Genomic DNA, 16,535 nt, shown 5'->3' with positions numbered 1-16,535 from the left:
TATTTGAATATATATGTTCTATATTTCCATTTGTGTGTGGTTTAATTGCATATATATGTTGGATAATTTTCATATATACAGTATGTTTGATAATTTTCATTATATGTTGGATAATTTCATATATATGTTGGATAATTTTCATATATATGTTGGATAATTTATATATATGTTGGATAATTTTCATATATATGTTGGATAATTTTCATATATATGTTGGATAATTTTCATATATATATATAATTTGAATGCTGGGAAATATTTTGACGGGTATGACTAAACAACGGATATGGCTTTTTCGAGCGTTAAGTGCGTTCATCAAACATCATGGCCGACAAAGCCATGTGAGCACAGGTTCTTGAAAAAAAATTGGTCCTTATATTATATATATAAGGACCAAATTTTTTTTCAAGTACCTGTGTATGTGAGTGAAATGATTACGCATTTGGTTTCAAATTCTGAGTCTCAAAAGGCAAACAAATATTAAGTTTTGGAGCATTACTACAGTATGAATGTGCACATTTATTATCCTGCAATTATTTGTAACATTATGATGTTCTTTCATTTTGTTTGAGCTGTATCTATTAATTCGGATATGCACACTTTTTTAACATGAAAGACGGTGGTTTAACAAATGCAATTTCCTGTAATTTCATCTTCTTCCAGTATTTTAATGATAAAATCTGGAGTATCATCGGTTTTAAAGCAGGATTTTGCCATTTGTAAAAGAAGTCTCTTTAAGCTAAACTGTATTTTTAGTACATTTGTTGTCAGTATTGATGGAAGGAGCATCACATCATAACATCTGCAACCCTTGTAGAGGCCCTGAATTCAGTTGATATGCTTAAATTTATAATATGTGTAACTTGATAAAAAGCAACACAATTATTATGTCAAATTTGGAATTAATAAGTGTGATTATTGTCAATCAGTTACCAATACTTCAATTTCCATTGTATTCATGTCAAATAAAATATACCTTACCACCTAACTGATGTTCGATTGGTCATTGTCCGCTCGGTTACTAGTTACATGTACCTCGGGTACATGTAAGTATTCTTACATGTACCCCGGGTACGGTAAATATACTCAAACGTACCCAGCCGATTTTAGACTGTACCCGACTGTTAATTCTCCCGCCCCAAAAACAGGCTACCGATTACCGTTATTACGAAACAAACTGCTATTTAAAAAAAAATGCATCAACATGCTTGTTGAGTATGAGTTTTGATAATATAGATGACATTTTAACAGAAAATTGAAATAAATATGAAAATAATTAATTTAAAAAATAATTGCTGACAACGATCGATTTAGCGCTAAAGTTCCCGGGTATGTATGAGTATATTTACCGTACCCGGGGTACATGTAAGTATGCTTATGTGTACATGGGGTACATGTATGCATAACTAGTACCCGAGCCGACAATGACCAATCGAGCCTAACTGACCATCCCATTCCTTATTTCTCTTAAAGCCTCTTTAAACATTGAAATTCGTTCATCATTATAATTGATTGAATATGTGGTGACACTTTGTATTTCAGACCATTCAACTAGGCAACATGCCTATGAGTACATTTTATCTGTGCTGAGGCAAGGTTTGTCATTGACATTTTTTCTTATCTCTTTACTTTCAAATGAAACTTGCAAATGTGATTGATAACATGTTTAATGATAATTAGGGATTCAAATAATACAAAAATGTTCATGTGCTTGTATTTTTTTCCGATTGTTTATTGCGAAAAAAGTGATTGATTTGTTTTAATTTCAAAGTAAACATTGTGATGTGGTCACTTCTTAATATACTGAATGTTTTGTAATTGGTAAAATATTGGGTAGCCGCACATGTGCATATATCACAAAAACTTGCTTTACTTTCTGTCTCAAGAAGCACAGAGGTCAGGAGGCATCTAATGCATAAAAGTATTTGCGGACCTTTTTTATGACTATAATTACCGTGTGTGTAAACAATGTTTACCAATACTGGTCATGAATTGATTTTGAACTTAGTTCATTTATGTTTGTTCATTTTAAAGACAAGCCTCTACATTTAAAATTATTTGAAAATTAAACATCACAATGGAAAATGCCATATTGCAATGTATAAAAAAAACCTATAGCTGCTGAAAGAGATTTTATTATCCCCACCCATAGGCGGAGGGATATTGTTTTGGCGTTGTCCATCCTTCCTTCCGTCCGTCCGTCTTTCCGTCCGTCCGGCCGGCACTTTTGTGTCCGGAGTCATATCTTGGAAGTGCTTTGGCGGATTTCATTGAAACTTGGTTTTGGTATAAATATGGGTAAGAGGATGATGCACGCCAAATGGCATTGTACACAATCTGTTAATAAGGGAGTTGTGGCCCTTTGTATGTTAAAAAAAATGCTTTTTTGTGTCAAATATTACACTTTTGTGTCCAGAAGCATATTGGCGGGGGATATCAATTCAACAGATTTGCTTGTTAATTTGGTATTGCAGGGAAGACAAGTGCTGGTACTCCTAGTGAAGGTGGTGGCGGTGGGGGAGGTAAGGCTGTTGGTGATGATGATTGCGATTATGACAAGAATTGTAATGCTGATACGGATAATTCTGATGATGATAATGGTGACCATGAGTGGATAATTATACGCCCACAAACGAAGTTTAGTGGGGTATATAGGAGTGAGCATGTCTGTCTGTCGGCCGGTCTGTCTGTCGGTCCGTATTGAGTGTCCGCTCTCAAATTCAAGTTGTTTTCATCCGATCTACACCAAACTTAATCAGATGCTGTATCTAGATGATGTCTAGGTCAAGTTCGAATATGGGTCATTCCGAGTTAAAAACTAGGTCATGGGGTCACTTAGTGCGTTTTTAACATTGAGCATGGTGTCCGCTGTTTTATGTGAAGACAACATGCAAAATATTCTGTGTCAATGCGGCATATGGGGGCATGCGTTACATCTGTGACAAAGCTCTAGTTTATTATGTTTAGTATGATAGTTGTGAGGAAGATGATATTGATGGTAGGGATGGTGAAGATGGTGACAATGATGATGGTGATTTTGGTAATTATGATCATGGAAATGATAATTATGCTTAAGATTGTGATAATTTTAATGATGATGATGATACATGAGGATGACAAACAAACACGGAGGTGGGTTATGATAATGGTGATAATTGATGATGTTGATGATAGTTATGATGATGTATAATTTGGTGGTTGAATTAAGGGTACATATATTGCTGACAAGGATCATTATAATGATGAATATGGGTGACCATGAGCGGATGATGATTGATGCTGCTGTCGATGTTGAAAAAAAATGAGGATTTATGATGGTGATGATGAAATTCATTGAGTTAATTTCCTACTTTGTGTTTATAACACAAATACATTTTTAGGAATGATCATTATAGTACACATTTAACCTGTATTGTGTTATAAATTAAATCTTATTGTTACAACATAATAAACTCATGCAAAATCTTATGAACAACCTCCAAATGTGCAGCTTTCTAAAACGCAACATAGAAGTTGGCCTATCATGCTGTGAATGCTACCACACCCTTTCACAACGATTCTTAAAGGAATGGTCATGGCCTGCTCAAAAGTGATCAAAATTTGAAGTGTGTTACATAATGTAGGAAAGGGTTATGATATTTAACAGTTCTCTTTTATTCACAATCTATTTGTGTTTCAGTCTTGCCATTATTTATAAATGTGTGTTAATTGTCATTGTTTTTAGATGCTGTAATTATACCCCCATTACCATTGGTAATGGGGGCTATATAGGAGTCACTTTGTCGGTCTGTCTGTCTGTCGGTCTGTCCCAAAATTTCATCTGATCTTCACCAAACTTGGTCATAAGTTGTATCTATATGATGTGTAGGTCAAGTTTGAATATGGGTCATGCCTGGTCAAAAACTAGGTCACGGAGTCACTTAGTGCGTTTTAAACCGAAAGTTTTTCCGGACCATAACTATGTAATTTATCGTTAGATTATAACATGACTTGGCACATTTGTTCACCATCATGGGATGGTGTGTTATGCAAAAAGAAGTACGTCAATATCTCCAAGGTCAAGGTCACATTGGAGTTCAAAGGTCAAAATGCCTGTCCGGACCATAACTATGTCATTTATCGTTAGATTTTAAAATGACTAGGTACATTTGTTCACCATCATGGGACGGATTGTCGCTCAAAAGAATTATGTTGATATCTCCAAGGTCAAGTTCACACTTTTAGTTCAAAGGTAAAAAATGGCCATAAATGAGCTTGTCCGGGCCATAACTATGTCGTTTATTGTGAGATTTAAAATCATTTGGCACATTTGTTCACCATCATTGGACATTGTGTCGCGCGAAAGAATTACGTCAATATCTCCAAGATCAAGGTCACACTTTGAGTTCAAAGGTCAAAAATGGCCATAAATGAGCTTGTCCGGGCCATTACTATGTCATTCATTGTGAGATTTTAAAATTACTTGGTACATTTGTTCACAATCATTGGATGGTGTGTCATGTTAAAGAATTACGTTGATATCTCCAAGGTCAAGGTTACACTTGGAGTTCAAAAGTCAAAAATGGCCATAAATGAGCTTGTCCGTCCATAACTATGTCATTCATTGTGAGATTTTAAAATGACTCTGTACATTAATTTTGATCAAAGTCATTGGACGGCGTGTCATGCGAAAGAATTCAAGAGTTCAAAGGTCAAAATGGCCATAAATGATAATGGCATAATAATTCTTAAAAATCGCCATAAATTAGCTTCTTTTTTGTGAAGACAGCATGCAAAATATTCTGTGCCAATGCAGCATGTGGGGTACCCGGGGTAAACTTTACGTCTGTGACAAAGCTCTAGTTGTTTCCTGTACAGACCAGTGTTTTATCTAAAGGCTATATTAAATATTTGTTTTAATGTTTTTTAGAGTCTCTGTCTGAGAACCAAAGACCAAAAAGATACTTCCAGTACTACATGGACAAGATCACAAACCCTGCTCCTGCTTGAACTGTACAAAGCAAATGTAGATAAGTTCAACAACCCCCTGTTAAAAAAAACTTTTTGAAGAACTGTGCAAATCTCTTAACAGTAAAGGTTTTTAAGGTTTTTAATAGCAAGCAGGTTGATGGGAGATGGAAGACCATCGTGGCAGCTTACGTCGAGCTTAAGACAGCAACAAAGCGACGGGATCAAAGAGCCATAATGTGATACTAAAAAAGATTGTGATGGAATTTGACACTTAAAGCAAAAATAGATCTAACATTCGATCATCAGCTCAAGTATGGAATGATTACTTTGTGATGATTAGAAGTGATCTATGGATTTCAATGAAAGTAAACCAATAAAAAACAAACACATTACATTAATATTGATATGTTATGTCATAATCATCATGCCTTAAACAAAGGTCAACCATATGATATTATGTTTCAATGTTTTTTAGCTCGACTATTATATATGAAATATATATAGTGGAGCTATCCTACTCACCTGGGCGTTAGCGTTTCCGTTAGCGTGCAAATGTTAAAGTTTGCGTACTACCCCAAATATTTTCAATGTCCCTTGACATATTGCTTTCATATTTTGCATACTTCTTTACCAACATGACCCCAACCTATATACAAGAGCATACAACTCTATCAAGCATTTTGTAATAATTATGGCTCTTTTTTCACTTAGAATATGCAAATTATTGATAATCTATGTTAAAGTTTGCGTACCACCTCAAATATTGTCAATGTCCCTTGACATATTGCTTTAATATTTTGCAAACTTCTTTACCAACATGACCCCAATCTATAAACAAGAGCAGACAACTGTATCAAGCATTTTGTAATAATTACGACCCTTTTTCCATTAAGAATATGCATATTATTGATAAATCTATGTTAAAGTTTGCGTACCACCTCAAATATTGTCAATGTCCCTTGACATATTGCTTTCATATTTTGCAAACTTCTTTACCAACATGACCCCAATCTATAAACAAGAGCAGACAACTCTATCAAGCATTTTGTAAGAATTATGTCCCTTTTTTGTCTTAGTAACTGAATATTTTGTTAAATTTTGCGTTTAGATCCACTTGACTTCTAAAGTATCAATGCTATTGCTTTCAAACTTACTGTACTGTACCTGCCAAGTTCATTTTTACCTTGACCTTTGAATGACCTTGACTCTCAAGGTCAAGAGTAAATTTGACTTACATTGCCATAACTTCTTTATTTATGATCAGATTTTATTAATACTTTTTTCCTTTTTTTATTTTTTGAAGATCATCTTATAAATTACCCCACCCCACATTATACCCCCCTCTCAACCTCCCCCCCCCCCAATTTTTTTATATTTTTTTTTATTTTTGAATTACCGTCCAAACTTCCCACCCAAGCTATTGCTATTAAACTTGAAATAAAATCTTATTAGTTTGTTTCATGTCTTTACAAATGTTCAATAGATTGTGGAATATATACCTGAACTATCATCTTGACCTTATTGAATAATATGAACAATTACCTCATGATGGCTTACGTTATACTGTCAAGCACTCGAATAGTCGAGAGCGCTGTCCTCTGACAGCTCTTGTTTCTAGATACATGCATGTTTAGGCAATTTTTGTGTGCAGTTCTGAATATATTTCAACTAAAATTCGAGGTTAGACATTTGCATTCCAATTATAAATTGCATCCATGCAACTTAAAAAAAATCTATACACTTCAGTAACAAGCTTCCAACACTTTAGCATGTTGCATTGACTCAAACTTTTAATGAAATTAGTGTCAAATTCCAAATCATGGCTGATATTATTATTATTGTTGTTAATTTTTAGCTAGGCTGTTTTCGGAGAAACCGACGAGGTGTTGTCATAGCCAGCTCGTCGTCCGCCGTCAAGCGTCGTGCTTAAACCTTTACATTGGCTCTAAAATCAAAGTGCTTCCGCCTACAACTTTGAAACTTCATATGTAGATGCACATTGATGAGTTCTACACGCCACACCCATTTTGGGGTCACTAGGTCAAAGGTCAAGGTCACTGTGACCTCTAAAAAAAATAATTCTGACAAGCTTTTATTTATTCAAAACTGGACCCGCAGCAGAGCGTGGCACCCTTTATGTGGTGCTCTTGTTGTTTAAAGATATGTTATCGTTTGTTATGTAATTTCCTATAAAAGTGGAACAGCAATAGTTTTTAGTCAATTTATTTAAAAGCAATAGACATGTTTTCAAGAACATAGAATTGCATACATGTGAAAACAATTATGTTGGATACACAAATACCTTATCATTTCACAGACATATGGACACTTTAATTGTCCCCTACCGGTTTCACCGGAGGGGACTTATGGTTTGCGCTCTGTGTGTCGGTCTGTCTGTGAGTCTGTCTGTCTGTCTGGCACACTTTTTTGGATCCTGCAATAATTTTAAAAGTTCTTAATATTTTTTCATGACACTTCCAACATGGATGGATGGCAATATGGACATTATGCACGTCATTTCATTTTGTTCCTATGTCAAAAATTGTGGTTGCTATGGCAACCAAAAAAAACAATCTGAAAATGGTGGAATTTCTGACAATGGTGGAGCCGGTAGGGGACCATATTGCTTGACAATAGCCTTGTTTTTTATTACTTTTAATTAAAAAATATGAAGATAAATGCATGACTCAATACTAACTGGCTGATTACAAAATAATGTAAACAAGACTATTGCCAAGCAATATATGTTCCCTACCGGCTCCTTCATTGTCAGAAATATATATAAAAAAATATTTTATTTGTTGCCATAGCGACCAGAATTTTTGATGTATCGAGAAAATAAAATGACGTGCATAATGTCAATATTGCCATCTATCCATGTGAAACCGGTAGGGGACAATAACTACTGAGCAGTATAAGTGAAAACCAAACATTTTTCAAAAATAATGGTCAATGACAATTTTTATTAGTATGTTTCATTATTTTTAATATAACAAGAGGGCCAAGATGGCCCTAGTTCGCTCACCTGAGAGGAGTTGATTCATTCAATCTTTACCAAATGTCAAACTTGACCTAGATATTGTCCAGACAAACATCCTGGTCAAGTTTCATCATTATTTCATCTGCGAGTCATGATCAATGTAGGTATGAAGTTTCATGATCCTAGGCGTAAGCATTCTTGGGTTTTCATCCGGAAACCATTTTTCTAAGTTGAGTCACCGTGACCTTGACAGCCATTGTGTGAATACGTTTTTTTGGCACTGTGACCTTGACCTTTGACCTAGAAAGGAGGTCATCCAGAAACCATTTTACTATTTCAGGTCACCGTGACCTTGACCTAGTGACCTGATAATCAATAGGGGTCATCTGCGAGTCATGATCGTTGCACCTATGAAGTTTCATGATCCTAGGCATAAGCGTTCTTGAGTTATCATCCCAAAACCATTATACTATTTCAGGTCACCGTGACTTTGACCTAGTTATCTGAAAATCAATAGGGGTCATCTTCAAGTCATGATCAATGTACCTATGAAGTTTTATGATCCTAGGCATAAGCGTTCTTGAGTTATCATCGGGATACCACTTTACTTTTTCGGCTCACCGTGACCTTGACCTTTGACCTAGTGACCTGAAAACCAATAGGGGTCATCTACGAGTCATGATCAATGTACCTATGAAGTTTCATGATCCTAGGCCTAAGCATTCTTTTGTTATCATCCGGAAATCATTTTACTATTTCGGGTCATCGTGACCTTTGACCTAGTGCCCTGAAAAAAAATAGGGGTCATCTACGAGTTATGATCAATGTACCTATGAAGTTTCATGATCCTAGGCCTAAGCGTTCTTTAGTTATCATCTGGAAACCATTTTACTATTTCGGGTCATCGTAACCTTGACCTTTGACCTAGTGACCTGAAAATCAATATGGGTTATCTGCGAGTCATTATCAATGTACCTATGAAGTTTTATGATCCTATGCATAAGCGTTCTTGAGTTATCATCCGGAAACCATTTTACTATTTCAGGTCACCGTGACTTTGACCTTGTGACCTGAAAATCAATAGGGGTCATCTGCAAGTCATGATCAATGTATCTATGAAGTTTCATGATCCTAAGCACAAGAGTTCTTGAGTTATCATTCGGGAACCATTTTACTATTTCGGGTCATCGTGACCTTGACCTTTGACCTAGTGACCTGAAAATCAATAGGGGTCATCTGCGAGTCATGATCAATGTACCTATAAAGTTTCATGATCCTTGGCATAAGCGCTCTTGAGTTATCATCCGTAAAACCATCTGGTGGACGGACGGACCGTTATGAGCAAAACAATATACCCCCTCTTCTTCGAAATGGGGGAGGGGCATAATGAGAAAACTGCCCCCTCCCAGCAGCAATGTTATTCAACTGACCGGAACCATTTTTGAACTCAACTCTCGTATCAAGGAAACAAATGTTCTGAGCAAATTTCATGAAAATTAGGCCAAAAATGTGACTTCTACTGTGTTCACATGTTTTCACTATATACATATAGAGAAAAATGCCCTGCCCACTGGCGGCCATGTTTTTTCACCGATCCCGACCATTTTCAAACTCGTCCGAGATATCGATAAAACCAATGTTTTGACCAACTTTCATGATGATTGGGCAAAAATTGTGACTTCAAGAGTGTTTACAAGGTTTCTCTATAGCGAAATAGGGAAAACTGCCACTATATACATATAGAGATAAATGCCCCGACCACTGGCGGCCATGTTTTTTCACCGATCTCGACCATTTTCGAACTCGTCTGAGACATCAATAGAACCAATGTTTTGACCAACTTTCATGATGATTGGGTAAAAATTGTGACTTCTATAGTGTTTACAAGGTTTCTCTATAGCCAAATAAGGAAAACTGCCCCGCCCACTGGCGGCCATGTTTTTCAACGGATCGGAACCACTTTTGAACTCAACCAAGATATCGTTAAGACAAACATTTTGACAAAGTTACATGAAGATAAACAATAAACATAAGTCTGCAAAATCTACTCTTTAACATGCCAAAGCTGTTTTCTATGAGGACACGGGTGCCAGAAAGGCTTTGTTGAAGTTCACCTGTTCCCTTGAAAGGTGACCATTATCGCGAAAGTGTGTCATCAAGTATCTAGAAATCGGATAAGCTTCATCTCCTATTATCTGATACATTCCAGTAAACCCGGGAAGTGCAGCATATAAAGGCGAGTTACGGAAAACGCGTGCATCATGCACCTTTCCAGGCGACACTCAATACACATCTGTGAAACGCCTGTCTTCTCGACAAAAAGCTTGCAAGATTACTGAATAGTGTCCTTTTCTATTGAAGTAGTCTGGAGACCTTTTCCTTGGTGCCGACATTTTTATGTGCGTCCCTTCTATTGCCCCCCCCCCCCTCAAGACTCCAGGGAAGCATTTCTTATTGTTAAATTCATCAATCACAGTCTGCTTGTCATTGTTTGATGGCCAACATATTACTGTCTTAAGAAGACTGTCACATAAAACTGTCAGCATTCTTCCGTTATGGTCTAAGAAAGTTGACTTTGATACGTTAAAACGGTCTGCAATAGACCTTACTGTCTCTAAATTACCCAAATACCAAAGCGTCATAAGTAAGTCCTTATCCAATGGAACTTGTTCACGACCCCCAGTTGCAATCCTTCTACGAAGCTGATCATCAGTTGACATTCTCTCCAGAACTCTTTCAAAAGTACCCATTGTCCTGCGAAAAAAGGTCTTAAAGTCATCTGGGAGGTACTGAGGTACGGTGATTTCTACGTAGTTGGCCACTTTCGGGACATCATCTCTGCACCTGAAAAGAAACCAAATTACTAGTTATTAAATGGATTTAGTTAAAAACTTGTTATATTGCTTTGATTACGTCAAGCTTATTAATACCTTAAAACTCAATATTACTTTTGTGCTTAATAATCTTTATTACTTGTTCAGAGCATTTTCAACCCAGGACCCTAATACAACCCTGTGCCATTAAAATTGCAATTATTATTCAAATAAAACTCAAATTTAAGTTAAGATGTTTGTTTTCATGGCTATGTTAACATCACAGGGCTGAAGCATGGTCCTTAGATGTTAGGGAGTATGGGTACACCCCTTTGGGTGATGCAAATTCTTTAGCATCTTTATTGTTTTTATAATTAATGAATTCCGACTATTAATCGAATAAATAAAAGATACACGTTTATTGGTAATTGTCGATAGTTAATACTCGGAGTATACATTTAAACTCATAATCAAAAAGAGCACGATACCGTAATCCGTTTTCCTTCTTTATCTGTAAGTTAACTGTTCATTTATCGATCTTTGCGCCAGTTTATCTATTAAAGAGGCTAACCCCATACCAAATGGTATGACGGTTATACCTGTGCCTGTCCGAACAGCGTAACTCCGTTAACCGAATGCCTCTTGAACAGTATAACTCGAGTCGTATCGGATGTTTGCTTACGGTATAAGTGTTTAATCTTGGTTCTAATAATTGCTTATGACAAATGCGAAACCAAGTTATCGACTGAAATGGATTTGATGGTCTAATATATCATATGGCTCATTTGTAATAAACCTTTTATAACAATAATATCAACTAAATTAACAACATAGGTGTATTTTTATCGCAGTTATCAACAGTAGTTGAGTGATATCATGGCAGTCAGTAGCTATTTCACTCTGTTCATGCTCGAGCTTTTTTAACAAGGGGCACATCACTACACCGATAACGTACAGACATGTTTGAATCATTAGTATGGGGGTGGGCGTACAAATTAGGTTATGGCCAATCAACACTCAAGTTAAGTGGCTGAGCCGGGGATCAAACACGCAACACTCGGATTTGATGTCTAGCGTTCAACTAACAGAGTTAGCCGGCCCGACCATGGGTGACCCCAGATATAATTGCTAGACACACTAATTTAACTATTAAAATAAATAAAAACATGTTTTGTATTAAACGGGATTTATTCATTCGTGCATATTAAAAATATATGTTTGAAACAATATTATTGTTTTTGTTTAAAACATGTCCAGAAAATGTGCTTGAGATGAAGCCGCGACACAAGGTGCGTTAGTGATTTAGTTTAACTTTTCTCGCAACACACTGGTGCGATGAAGGCCGCGTTATGAATTTCCATTTTGCCAAAACCGCAATAAAACAAAGGTCGGTTATATCATAATCTTTCTAACCTTTTGTATCTGTTTCGTCATTGCGTGAATTGTCTGCACCTACCCGCACTATGCTTGCGAATTTGCGATGGTTTGTCGGAAGTTCTTGATGAAAATAAATATCAGCACACCTAATTCATTGGATAAAATACCAATTATAAAACGAGAAACCTCCCACGTTCAGCTGCGGATCATTTAAAATACAGAGATTTCATGTTCGATACCACCCCTGACAGCTTTACTGCCCATATAAACTTGACGGAAACCCGTAGAATAGTTGCTTCCACATGGTCCTAAAAGAGCGACGACCATGTGCACTCTCTTACACTTGGTTGATTGGCAAATGAAATACTTTTGCAGGTGACTAGATATAACTGTTCTACACCGGTGCGTCTATAAGATCAAATATTTCGTAAGATAGGAATCTTCACCGAAGAGATTTCACTCGATTGAATTCATGTTACGATAAAAATAGTTAGGTTAAATGTCAACCTCAGGGTCGAGTCTTAATTTACGACAAACAAAGTATTATTTTCCTAGGTAAGAAAGGTAAATCATCCGTTTTGTAGCATATGATTGTTATTAACGTCTCACGCACTGAACAATGATTTAAGCCATGCTGAGCTCGTGCGATATTGAGAATGATCTGAAGACTCTGTCGCCAATTTAAAATAGCTAATGGAAAAATGTGTTTTACATGTCATACATAGCAGCATACAAAGTTTTGGATTGTGCGAAAAACTTGTATTGTCAGATTATAAGAGGTAGAGCGGAGTTGGTGAGACAAAACATTCGCTTATATGTTTACAACGGAATTTTGTAATAAATCGTGCACATTTGAAATACATTTTCACTGAAGAAACACTTGCAAGGTATATTATTCAAGGGGGCATGCGGCGGGAGCATACCGTGTTTAAGTGAGGTTAATTGGAACTTACTTCCAAGATGGCGTCGTTTTTGTGTTTTTCGTGAAGGAGTAGCTGATATTTTCACCCGGTAAGCCAATTTGTATTTATATTTATTTAAAATGAATACGCCCTTTTGGCTCTACGGTGTTTGTGCTTCCTCGGTTTTTTGTTTGAAGATCGTAGACGTCGGAATAAAGAAAGTTATTGAAGCAAAACCGGCCACAAATTTGTTGTTTCATTTCTTGACATTCGAGATTTTGGATGTTCCAATATCATTTTCTCGTTTAATAAAAACTATTGTTACATGTTTTTAGTAAAATATAACATAAATCGCGATTATTTTATAATATCGACACGTGTTTATGTGTATTAATTCAGTAAATGTCGAATTATAATGGTTTGATTCCCTTTTGGGAACTGACATCCTTTTTAGCACATTTTGGAAACTGACTTCCAAATGACGAACAGCTCTTTCCCAAGTAAACATGATTGACACGAAATATCTACTCATCTTAAATAAAGTTTATATGTTTTTTTCAATAATACAATATAAAAGTTTTATAGCATGTTATGTGGCGCAATTTTAGTGCAATTTGAGTGTTTTCTGAACCACGTTACTTACTGTAGAATTATAATAATGCTGTACGAAAAGCATGCCGACCAACTGAATCAATTCACGTATTTTCAAGAGGATGGGTTGTGGGGTGGCTGATGTACTAGATAAAAGAATGTTTATCAGCCCTTTTCAGTAATATTTTAATTAATTTAATGTATTTGATGACGTGTCGATATTGTTCTGATGTGAACTTTTGTTTAACTATACTTTAACTGTCTTTTCAGATGATGCAGGCTAGAGGGCGATAATGATTGCACTATTCGTTGCAGTATATGTAATTAGGAATTAAAAATTTGCCAAGGACTTTGATACAATGCCCCATTCATGGAAAACATGAGTTTTAATGTAGAATATGCCAGAAAGAATCCTTCAACAGTGTCGGACTGAAACAACAAATAAAAACACATGAACCAAGCAAAAACATGTACAGCTGATACCTGCAGTGTTTATGTTATTTAGTCTACACAGACAAGTCTGACATATAATTTCTATGAGTGCTACTTAACTACACGTTTCGACATGATGCTAGTTTTTCACCTTTTTTAATTAAAATAAACAATTATCTGTGTTACGTCATTTCTTCCCACGATGTCTCTGCATTCATTGTCAAGTGTATTCAGTACTTACATACATGATAGAAAATTCATTTTAATCGGAATGAATTCGTTATGCATTTGACATATAAACATTTCTTAAGATTAGAAGTCAATGTTAGGAACAAACGAAATAACCTATCTAAGTGAACCAATACTTTATTTCATCAATACAACAGTCTTAAATAATATGTATTCACATAAGTATAAAGAGAACAAAATACATATAAATATTGATAACTTCTACTGAAATCATATCGTGTTTTGCTTTTGGACAAATCTTTCTATCCACTGCAAATAGAGATCGCCGTGGTGTAGTGGATATGGTGTCCGCCTAGCGATCGGGAGGCCAAGGGTTTGATCCCCACTTTTGAAGCGTTCTTTGAATCTCCCCAAAAGACACCAATTACTGGTTCTACCCAGGCCCAAGACTCATTGAATAGTCAAATTGCGTCGATGCTCCAGAGAGGCCCTGCAATTAATGGGGAAAAGAAGAAGTTCACTTTTCGTGATTATTATATATTAACCAACTCATCACTTGTTCAAAAGAAGGTCTTCCAAAACGTGTCACATCAAAATTACATACATGTATCAGTATCGTTTTGGCAAAACGCGTCAAATGTCATTGTGTTAAATAAACAGTAAATATTTAAGTTTGCAATATAAAAAAAATCCACTGATATGCATCTTCTTATCAAGCGTCAGGTATTCCAAATTGCTTCAGGCATTCCGAATCGCAATAATTTGGTCGTAACAACATTCTAAATTTAATGAATTAATAGACATAAAAACGTGTCAAGATAAAAAAATAATCGTGATTTATGTTATATTTTACTGTAAACATGCACACAACGTTTTATTATACGAGAAAATGATATGAGAATATCCAAAATCTCGAAGGTCAAGAAATGAAACAACAAATTTGTGGCCGGTTTTGCTTCAAAAACTTTTTTATTCCGACGTATACGGTTATGAAACAAAAAACCCGAGGGAAACACAAACACCGTAGAGCCGAAAGGGCGCATTCAATTAAAATAAATATAAATATAAATAGGCTTACCGGGGGGAAATATCCGCTACTCCTTCACGAAAAACACAAAAACGACGCCATCTTGGAAGTAAGTTCCAACTAACCTCTCCTAAACCCGGTAAGCTCCCATATAAGCATGCCCCCTGATTAATTTAGATCTAAAGCATAATTTCAGATATCCAGGTTGTGTGATACAGTCCGAGTTTAACCGTGTCTTAAGAGTTGTCTATAGCTTTATAAAATCCAAACAATTTTCCGCATTACCACTCTTATATCAGCGAAATAAATACTTTCATTAAAAAGTGCAATTTTATGTAAATGCAAATATCATTCGAAGTTGTAAATGCATTGTTTGCAATCCATATATCTGTACTTAAACTAAATTCCATCTGTTCGCATATCCGCATCCGCAAAAAAATAGAACCAGTTGAAATGCACTGCGCTTATTCCATTCATCCGCATCCGCATATCCGCACGCGCAATAGGTGCCGCAAAAGAACGCTCAAGTGAGCATTCTAATGCGGATGTGGACAAGATACAGACGGTATTTAGCACGACGAGGGAAGCTGTCATCTCAAAAATCATCTGGAAAACTAATCGAACTCGTGGAAAATTACCCGGAATTATATTACCAACGCAGTTCTGCATATCGGGACTCTGATTTCACTTGAAGGTTGAATTTGCTGTTGGTCAAAAGAAAAAAATCGTACGTGAAAAACGTGAAAAAAACTACTAACAAAAGCCTGAATCCTTCAATACATGCAACACTACTATTTTAATTGAAAACCACGAAATTTACTTATCAGTCGATACCGCGATTTAAAATAAACACGTACATTTTGGCTACATGTTTAAACTTCCTGTTCTGTGTAAATCGCTATGTTATGCATACTAGGAAAGCGAAACTAGATTATAAGTTATGAGACGGGTTAAACGGCGGTTGTTCGTGTTTACAGGTAATGTTTTATGTTGTTGTTTTGTTTTTGTTTTGTCTAGAATACTCTGAGAGTGCAATCGTTATCGTTGTTTAATGGATAGTAATAGCACGTGTTTTAAACCTGATTTAACTCGCTAGCTTCCAACAATACAAAATTATAATATTTTCAACCACGCATGTATTAACATGTTTGATTGAAATTTGAAATTGGCGGTTAAGCTCCATATTTTTATAACGTGATTGATCAGTTAAGAAAAATAAATACAATAACAGTATTCTAATATTAAAGGGACAGTAAACAGACAATCTGCACGCT

At 35.9% G+C, this 16,535-nt stretch overlaps 1 protein-coding gene and 1 pseudogene across 6 annotated transcripts in view; one reads left to right on the top strand and one right to left on the bottom strand.

The window, feature by feature from the left end:
• Nucleotides 1–16,535, top strand: part of LOC127852968 (paramyosin-like) — a 76,457-nt gene that overhangs the window by 44,053 nt on the left and 15,869 nt on the right. The window contains exon 1 of one of the 6 annotated variants that reach the window (XM_052387066.1): nucleotides 16,049–16,238. The exons of 2 other annotated variants lie outside the window; for them this stretch is intronic. The gene's annotated coding sequence lies outside the window, so the exon portion shown is untranslated. Of the gene's footprint in view, nucleotides 1–16,048; nucleotides 16,239–16,535 lie in introns of those variants that run through there. 3 more of the 6 variants (XM_052387065.1, XM_052387061.1, XM_052387063.1) reach the window with 3 other exon arrangements.
• On the bottom strand, nucleotides 9,216–11,319 carry LOC127853754 (uncharacterized; annotated as a pseudogene).

Source organism: Dreissena polymorpha, chromosome 12 (assembly GCF_020536995.1).
Source record: "Dreissena polymorpha isolate Duluth1 chromosome 12, UMN_Dpol_1.0, whole genome shotgun sequence".
In the NCBI taxonomy this organism is placed as follows: domain Eukaryota; kingdom Metazoa; phylum Mollusca; class Bivalvia; order Myida; family Dreissenidae; genus Dreissena; species Dreissena polymorpha.
Note: the sequence above shows the minus strand (reverse complement) of the source record. Positions and strands in the feature narration are given on the sequence as shown.